General features: G+C 20.3%; 2 pseudogenes; one reads left to right on the forward strand and one right to left on the reverse strand.

Moving 5' to 3' along the window:
* The first annotated feature begins 625 nt into the window (after window positions 1-625).
* On the forward strand, window positions 626-2351 carry LOC137931938 (NADH-ubiquinone oxidoreductase chain 5-like; annotated as a pseudogene).
* Window positions 2352-3165: 814 nt separating this feature from the next.
* On the reverse strand, window positions 3166-4784 carry LOC137931939 (ATP synthase subunit a-like; annotated as a pseudogene).
* Between the last annotated feature and the right edge of the window lie 4683 nt (window positions 4785-9467).

The following is a 9467-nucleotide window of genomic DNA, read 5'->3' on the forward strand; positions in this document are numbered from 1 at the left end:
GTTTTTGTCAAGTTGATATGAAATCTTTAATTGCTTATTCGTCAGTAGCCCATATAAGATTAGTGATTTGTGGTATTATAACTATAAATTACTGAGGTTATGTAGGTTCTTATATTATAATAATTGGTCATGGTTTATGTTCTTCAGGAATATTTTGTTTAGCTAATATTAATTATGAACGTTTACAAAGACGAAGATTATATATTAATAAGGGGATAATAAATTTTATACCTTCGATAAGATTGTGGTGATTTTTATTAATATCCTCAAATATAGCAGCTCCACCTTCAATAAATTTAATGGGAGAGATTAGATTAATTAATAGAGTAGTAGGATGATCTTGATTATCAATAATTACTTTGATTATGATTTCTTTTTTTAGAGCTGGTTATAGATTATATTTATATTCTTATACACAACATGGAAATATAATTTAGGAATTTATAGATTTTATACAGGGGTATCACGGGAATATTTAATATTAATATTACATTGATTACCTCTTAATGTTTTAGTTTTAAAAATTGATTATTTTTTTATTTGATTTTATTTAAATAATTTAAATATAAAATATTGATTTGTGGAGTCAAAAATATGAAATTTCATTTTAAATCATTAAAAGATATTCTATTTGTTTTATTAGATTTTTTTTTTTATTTTTTTTTAGAATAATAAGTTTTTTTTTTATAATATATTTTATTATGGAGAATTTAACTTTATTTTTAGAGTGGGAAATTATTCTTTTAGGTCTATAAGAGTAGTAATGTCTATTTTATTGGATTGAATATCTTTATTATTTTTAATATTTGTTTTAATAATTTCTTCTTCTGTAATTTATTATAGAGGAAGATATATACATTCAGAGTTAAATTTAAATCGATTTATTATTTTAGTTTTATTATTTGTATTATCGATAGTTTTATTGATTATTAGACCTAATATAATTAGAATTTTTTTAGGATGAGATGGGTTAGGTTTAGTTTCATATTGTTTGGTAATTTATTATCAAAATATTAAGTCTTATAATGCAGGAATATTAACTGCTTTATCTAATCGTATTGGAGATGTAATAATTTTAATGGTTATTGCTTGAATAATAAATTATGGTAGATGAAATTATATTTTTTATTTAAATTTTATAAATAATGATTTTATAATAAAATTTATTAGATTTTTATTAATTATTGCAGCTATAACAAAGAGAGCTCAGATTCCTTTTAGATCTTGATTACCTGCAGCAATAGCAGCTCCTACTCCAGTATCGGCTTTAGTTCATTCTTCTACTTTAGTTACTGCTGGCGTTTATTTATTAATTCGATTTAATATGATGTTAGTTGATATAATTTTTTTAAAGTTTTTATTAGTTTTATCAGGGTTAACTATATTTATGGCTGGTATTTCTGCTAATTATGAATTTGATTTAAAAAAAATTATTGCTTTATCTACTTTAAGACAATTAGGATTAATAATAAGAATTTTAAGAATAGGATTAGCTGATTTAGCTTTTTTTCATTTATTAACTCATGCTATGTTTAAGGCTTTATTGTTTATATGTGCGGGTGTTATTATTCATATAATAAATGATATTCAAGATATTCGTTATATAGGAGGAATTAGATTTTATATTCCTTTAACTTCATTATGTTTAAATATTTCTAATTTAGCTTTATGCGGTATTCCTTTTTTAGCTGGATTTTATTCAAAGGATTTAATTTTAGAAATAGTTAGTATAAGAAATTTAAATATATTAATTTTTTTTTTATATTATTTTTCTACTGGTTTAACTATATTTTATACTATTCGTTTATTATTTTATTTAATAATTAATGATTATAATTTATTAGTAGTTTATAATTTATATGATGAGGATTATATAATATTAAAGAGAATATTTATATTATTAGGAATAAGATTAGTAGTAGGAAGAATATTAAGTTGATTAATTTTTAATTATCCTTATATAATTTATTTACCTTTTAATATAAAAATAATAGTAATTTATGTAAGAATATTAGGATTATTAATAGGATATTTAATTAGAAATATAAAAATTTATTCTGTGAATAAATTTTTAATAACTTATAGTTTAAGAAATTTTTTATGTTTAATATGATTTATACCTAATTTATCTACTTATGGTTTAAATTATTATTTTTTAAAATTAGGTCAAAATATTATAAAAAATATTGATATGGGATGAAGAGAAATTTATAGAGGTCAAGGTATATTTGATATTATTAAAAATTATTCTGTTTACTATAATTTTTATCAAATAAATAATTTTAAAATTTATTTATTTAGTTTTATTTTATGAATATTAATTATATATTTAATATTTTTAATTTAATTAATTTAAATAGCTTATAAAAAGAGCATAATATTGAAGATATTAGGGGAGATTATTAAATCTTTAAATATTTATAAAAAATTTTTTTTTATTTTTACAATGAAAATGTAATGTTTTAATAATAAACTATATAAATAGAAATATTAATGGTTATTAACCACTATAATTTAAGTTAGTAGCTTAATTTTTATATTTCATAATTTAATTGGAATTTTTTATTCAATAATATCATTAACAGTGATATACCTCTATTTTGGTTTCAATTAATTATTTAAATAAGGAGTTATTAACTCTTTCTTTTAAGTCGAAATTAAATGCAATATTTGCTTCTTATTTAAGATAAATTAAAAATTAATATTTTTTGAATGCAAATCAAATGTTTTTTATAAACTATAATCCTAATTTGTTCAATTAAGTATATTTTGATTTCATTCATGATAAAGTCCAATTAATAATATAATTAAAAAAAAAAATCTAATTTTTATTATTGTAGAAAAATTTACTAAGTTAAAACAATTAATTAAAGGGAAAATTAATGCAATTTCAATATCAAAAATTAAAAAAATTATAGTAATTAAAAAAAAATGAAGAGAAAATGGTATTCGTGCAGAAGATTTGGGATCAAATCCACATTCAAATGGAGAATTTTTTTTCTCGATCTATAAATGATTTTTTTGATAAGATTAAGGATAAAAGTATTAAAATATTAGAAATTAATATAATTATAATAGTTAATGTTAATAATAAATTAATTATTTATATTAAATTAAATTAAACTTTTTGATTGGAAGTCAAATATACTAAATATATTATATAAATAAATTAGTTTCCTCATCAATAAATTGAAATATAAAGGAATAATCATACTACATCAACAAAATGTCAATATCATGCTGCTGCTTCAAATCCAAAATGATGATTATTAGAAAAATGGAAATTTAAATGACGGATAAGACAAATAGAAAGGAAAATTGTTCCAATAATTACATGAAGTCCATGAAATCCTGTTGCTACAAAAAAAGTAGAACCATAAATTCTATCTGCAATAGAAAAAGAAGCTTCAAAATATTCATATGCTTGTAGAATAGAAAAATAAATTCCTAATATAATAGTAATAAATAATCCTTGAGTTATTTGAGAAAAATTATTTTCTATAATTGCATGGTGAGCTCAGGTGACTGTAATTCCTGAGGTAATTAAAATAATTGTATTTAATAATGGAATTTGAAAGGGGTTAAATGGGATAATTCTAAAGGGAGGTCATATTGCCCCAATTTCAATATTAGGTGAAAGACTACTATGAAAAAAAGCTCAAAAAAATGAAATAAAGAAAAATACTTCAGAGATAATAAAAAGAATTATTCCTCATCGTAAACCTTTTGATACAAATAAAGTATGTTTACCTTGGAAAGTACCTTCTCGACAAATATCTCGTCATCATTGATATATTGTTAATAAAATAATTATGTAGCCTAAAATTATTAAATTTATGTTAAAATTGTGAAATCATTTAATTATTCCTGTAACTAAAGTTATTACTCCAATGGATCCTGTTAAAGGTCAAGGACTAAAATCTACTAAGTGGTAAGGGTGATTATTGTGTATTGTCATTAATTAGTTTCACTAGAATATAATGTTCTAAGAATAGAAATTACATAAGATTGAATAATTGCAACTGCTGATTCAAGAATTAATAATAAAATTTGAATAAAAATTAGAAAAATTAATATATAGGAAGGTATATTAATTCCAGTATTTCTTAATAATGTAAGAAGAAGATGACCTGCAATTATATTAGCAGTTAGTCGAACTGCTAATGTTCCTGGTCGAATAATATTACTAATTGTTTCAATTAATACTATAAAAGGTATAAGAATACTAGGAGTTCCTTGAGGAATTATGTGAATAAATATATGTTGGTAATTATTAATTCAACCATATAGTATGAATCTTAATCATAATGAAAGGGAGATAGAGAGAGAAATTGTTAAATGACTTGTTCTAGTAAAAATATAAGGAAATAGTCCTAAAAAATTATTAAATAAAATAAAAGAAAATAATGAAATAAAAATAAAAGTTGATCCATTAAATCTATTAGGACCTAATAAAGTTTTAAATTCATTGTGTAATTTATTAAGAATTAAATTTCAAAAAACAAATTTACGATTGGGAATAAATCAAAATGAATATGGAATAATAATTAAACCAATAAAGGTTCTAATTCAATTTAATTGTAGATTAAATAAATTAGTTGAAGGATCAAAAATTGAAAATAAATTACTTATCATTTTCAGTTAAAATTTTTTTTAATATTTTTATTTTGATTATTATTAAAATTATTTTTATTTAAAAAAATATAATAATTTATAATATTAAATAAAATAAAGATACAAATAAAAAAAAAAAAAGATAAAATTCAATTAATGGGTATTATTTGAGGAATAAAAGAATATTACTTTAGTAATAATATAAATTTGACATATTTATGTTATAAATTTAACTAATTCTTTCATTAGAAGTAATTGCTAATTTACTATTAAGTGGTTTAAGAGACCAATACTTGCTTTCAGTCATCTAATGAAGAATAATTATTAATTCAATTAATAAAATTTTTAATAGAAATTCTTTCAATTACAATAGGTATAAATCTATGATTTGATCCACAAATTTCAGAACATTGACCATAAAAAATTCCTGGGCGATTAATATAAAGATTTCCTTGATTGAGTCGACCAGGATTAGCATCAATTTTAACTCCTAGAGAAGGGATAGTTCACGAATGAATTACATCTGTTGCTGTAATTATAATACGAATTTGATTATTTATAGGTAAGACAATACGATTATCAACATCTAATAAACGGAAATTTTTTATTTCTGAATTATTATATTGAATTATATAAGAATCAAATTCAATATTATTAAAGTCAGAGTATTCATAGCTTCAATATCATTGATGGCCAATAGATTTTAAGGTGATTAATGGATTATTAAGTTCATCTAATAGATATAAAAGACGAAGAGAAGGTAAAGCTACAAAAATTAGGGTGATAGCTGGAATGATTGTTCAAATTAGTTCAATTATTTGACCTTCTAGTAAAAATCGATTAATATAATTATTAAAAAATAAGTTAATCATTAAATATCTAACTAAAATAGTAATTATAATTAAAATAACTAAAGTATGATCATGAAAAAAAATAATTTGTTCTATTAGGGGAGATGCTCCATTTTGGAGATTAAAGTTAGATCAGGTTGCCATTTCTAAAAAAAGGATAATCCTTTATAAATGGGGTTTAAATCCATTACATATAATCTGCCATATTAGAAATTTCTTAAAATAGGAAGTTCATTATAAGAATGTTCTGCTGGAGGTAAATTTTGCAGTCATTCAATAGAAGATGATATATTAAGGGAGAATAAAATTATTCGTTTATTAATTATTGATTCTCAAATAATTAATATTATTATTATAGATAATAAAGAAATATAAGAGCCAAAAGAGGAAATGATATTTCAAGAAATGAAACTGTCAGGATAATCAGAATATCGACGAGGTATTCCTGCTAATCCTAAAAAATGTTGAGGAAAAAAAGTTAAATTTACTCCAATAAATATTGTAAAAAATTGAATTTTTAAAAGAAAAGGATTAAGGGAAAGACCTGAAAATAAAGGATATCAGTGAATAAATCCTCCTATAATTGCAAATACAGCTCCTATAGATAAGACATAATGAAAATGAGCTACTACATAATAAGTATCATGAAGGGAAACATCAATAGATGAATTTGCTAAAATTACACCAGTTAATCCTCCAACAGTGAAAAGAAAAATAAATCCTAAACTTCATAAAATAGAAGGACTGTAATTAATTTGTGTTCCATGTAAAGTGGCGAGTCAACTGAAAATTTTAATTCCCGTAGGTACGGCAATAATTATTGTGGCTGAGGTAAAGTAAGCTCGAGTATCAATATCTATTCCTACTGTAAATATATGATGAGCTCAAACAATAAATCCTAAAAGGCCAATTGCTATTATAGCATAAATTATTCCTAAACAACCAAAAGTTTCTTTTTTACCTCTTTCTTGAGAAATAATATGAGAAATTATTCCAAATCCAGGTAAAATTAAAATATAAACTTCAGGATGGCCAAAAAATCAAAATAAATGTTGATATAAGATAGGATCTCCTCCTCCAGCAGGATCAAAGAAAGAAGTATTAAGATTACGATCTGTGAGAAGTATAGTAATAGCTCCAGCTAAAACAGGGAGAGATAGAAGTAATAATAAAGCTGTAATACCTACTGCTCATACAAATAAAGGTATTTGATCGAAAGATATGTTATTAACTCGTATATTAATAATTGTTGTAATAAAATTAATTGCTCCTAGAATGGAAGAAATTCCTGCTAAGTGTAAGGAAAAAATAGCTAGATCAACTGATCTGCCTCTATGTGCAATATTAGAAGAAAGAGGGGGGTAAACTGTTCATCCTGTGCCTGCTCCATTTTCAACAATTCTTCTAGAAATTAATAAAGTTAAAGAAGGGGGTAAAAGTCAAAATCTTATATTATTTATTCGAGGAAAGGCTATATCAGGAGCTCCTAATATTAAAGGGACTAATCAATTACCAAATCCTCCGATTATGATTGGTATAACTATAAAAAAAATTATAATAAAAGCATGAGCTGTAACAATAGTATTATAAATTTGATCATCTCCAATTAAAGAGCCAGGATTTCCTAATTCAGTTCGAATTAATAAACTTAAAGAAGTGCCTAAAATTCCAGCTCAAATTCCAAAAATAAAATATAATGTTCCAATATCTTTATGATTAGTAGAATATAGTCATTTTCGCTAATAAAATGGCTGAAATATAAGCGATAAATTGTAAATTTATTTATGAGAAATAATCTCTTTTATTAATTAAGTCTTATAGTCAATAATGATGTAAAATTGCAAATTTTAAGGAGTAATTTTTTTTTTACTAAGGCTTAAAGAATTTCTTTTTTTATAATTTTGAAGATTATTAGTTTATATAACTTAAAACCTTACATAAAAAAAAAAGTTCTTAAGATTATTCCTAGTAAAGAAATTATACTTAGTAAATTAATAATAAATAATGAGTTAATTTTAGAAAAAAATTTAAATCATTTTATTTTTAGATAATTAAATATTAGTGATGAATAAACAATTCGAATATAATAAAATAATAAAATTAAACTTATTATAATAAAAATAAAAGTAATAAAAAAAAGTTGATTATTTAATAAAAAATTAATAATAATTCATTTAGGGAAAAAACCTAAAAATGGTGGTAATCCTCCTAATGATAAAAAATTAATCAGGAAAGAAATTTTAATTAAAGAATTTATGTTAATAATAAATAATTGATTAATAAAGTAAACATTTAAAAAATTAAATAAAAAGCATATAATTCTAATTAAAAATGAATAAAAAATTAAATAAAATATTCATAAGTTTTCTCTAATTATTAAAGCTGCTAATATTCATCCTAAATTATTAATTGATGAAAAAGATATAAGTTTTCGTAAAGATGTTTGGTTAAATCCTCCTAAAGCACCAATAATAGCATTGAGAATTATAATTATAATTAAAAAGTTATAATTTATATAATAAGACAATAAAATTATGGGGGAAATTTTTTGTCAAGTTATAATAATAAAACAATTAAATCATGATAATCCTTCAATAATATTGGGAAATCAAAAATGAAAAGGGGCTGATCCTATTTTTATTAATATAGAAGAATTAATTATAATAGATAAAAAATAATTAATTTCAAATCTTTTAATTATAATTATTTTAATTAAAATTGAAAATAAAAAATTAATAGAAGCAATTGCTTGAGTAAGGAAATATTTTAAAGCTGCTTCAGAAGATAAAAGATTTTTAGAATTAGAAATAAGGGGGATAAATCTAAGTAAATTAATTTCTAGTCCAATTCAACATCCAAGCCAAGAATTAGAAGAAATGGAAATTAAAGTTCTAAAAAATAGAATAAAATAAAAAAATATTTTATTTGAATTAATATTTAGGAAAATTTATAATAGGGGGATTATAAAGAACTAAAAATTCAATTATTAATATTTATATTTTAGTGTAAGAAGCACAATAATTTTTGATATTATTAGATATAGTTTGATTCTATAAAATATAATAAAGGTAGAATTCTACATTATTTATCCTATCAGAATAATCCTTTTTTTCAGGCACTTTATTTTTAAAAAAAAGGAATTACCTTTATATTTGAGGTATGAACCCAAAAGCTTAAATTTAGCTTATTTTTAATTTATTAATTTTTATATTTATAAAAAATTAATGAGCAATGGTTAATAAATTATATTAAGTAAGAAAAATAAATTAAATTTAAAAGGAAATTAATTGTTAAAAAAAAAATAAATTGAATTTATTTATAATTTTTTTTTAATATATATATATATATATATATATATATATATTAAATATTTAATTAATTATTAAATTAAATATTATAATAAATATTTAAATATATTAATATAATTAATAATATAAATAAAAAATTGTATTTTATAAATAATATTATATTAATTTTATATTATTTAATTAATATAAATTGTTTATTTTATAAAATTAATTATTTAATTAATATAGAAGAAAAGAGAAAGAATAATAAATAAAATTTAATAATTTCTAATAAATATTTTAATATAAAAAAAAAAAAAAAAAAATCTATATGTCAAAATTAAATATATAAATAAATTTTTTATGGTTTAAATATTTTAATTTAAATTTGTTTTACATATAAATTTTAGTGTTAATTTTTAATTATTTTAATAATTTTAAAATTAAAATATAGTAGTAATTAAAATTAAAAATTTAAGAAATTAAGATTTAGTATTATTTAATAAATTATTAACAAATTTTGTGCCAGCAGTTGCGGTTATACAAAAAATAATTTAAATTTTATCAGTATATAATTAATATTATTTTAAAGAAAATAAATAATTAATTATTAAGTGAAATTTTAATAAATTAAAATTTTCATTATAAAATATGAATTATTAAATTTTTTCAAAAACTAGGATTAGATACCCTATTATTAAAAATTAAATTTAAA

The sequence above is a fragment of the Battus philenor genome, unplaced genomic scaffold (genome assembly GCF_028537555.1).
Source record: "Battus philenor isolate CCGP_79_NKW_IND1 unplaced genomic scaffold, ilBatPhil1.0.hap1 SCAF_88, whole genome shotgun sequence".
Classification (NCBI taxonomy): domain Eukaryota; kingdom Metazoa; phylum Arthropoda; class Insecta; order Lepidoptera; family Papilionidae; genus Battus; species Battus philenor.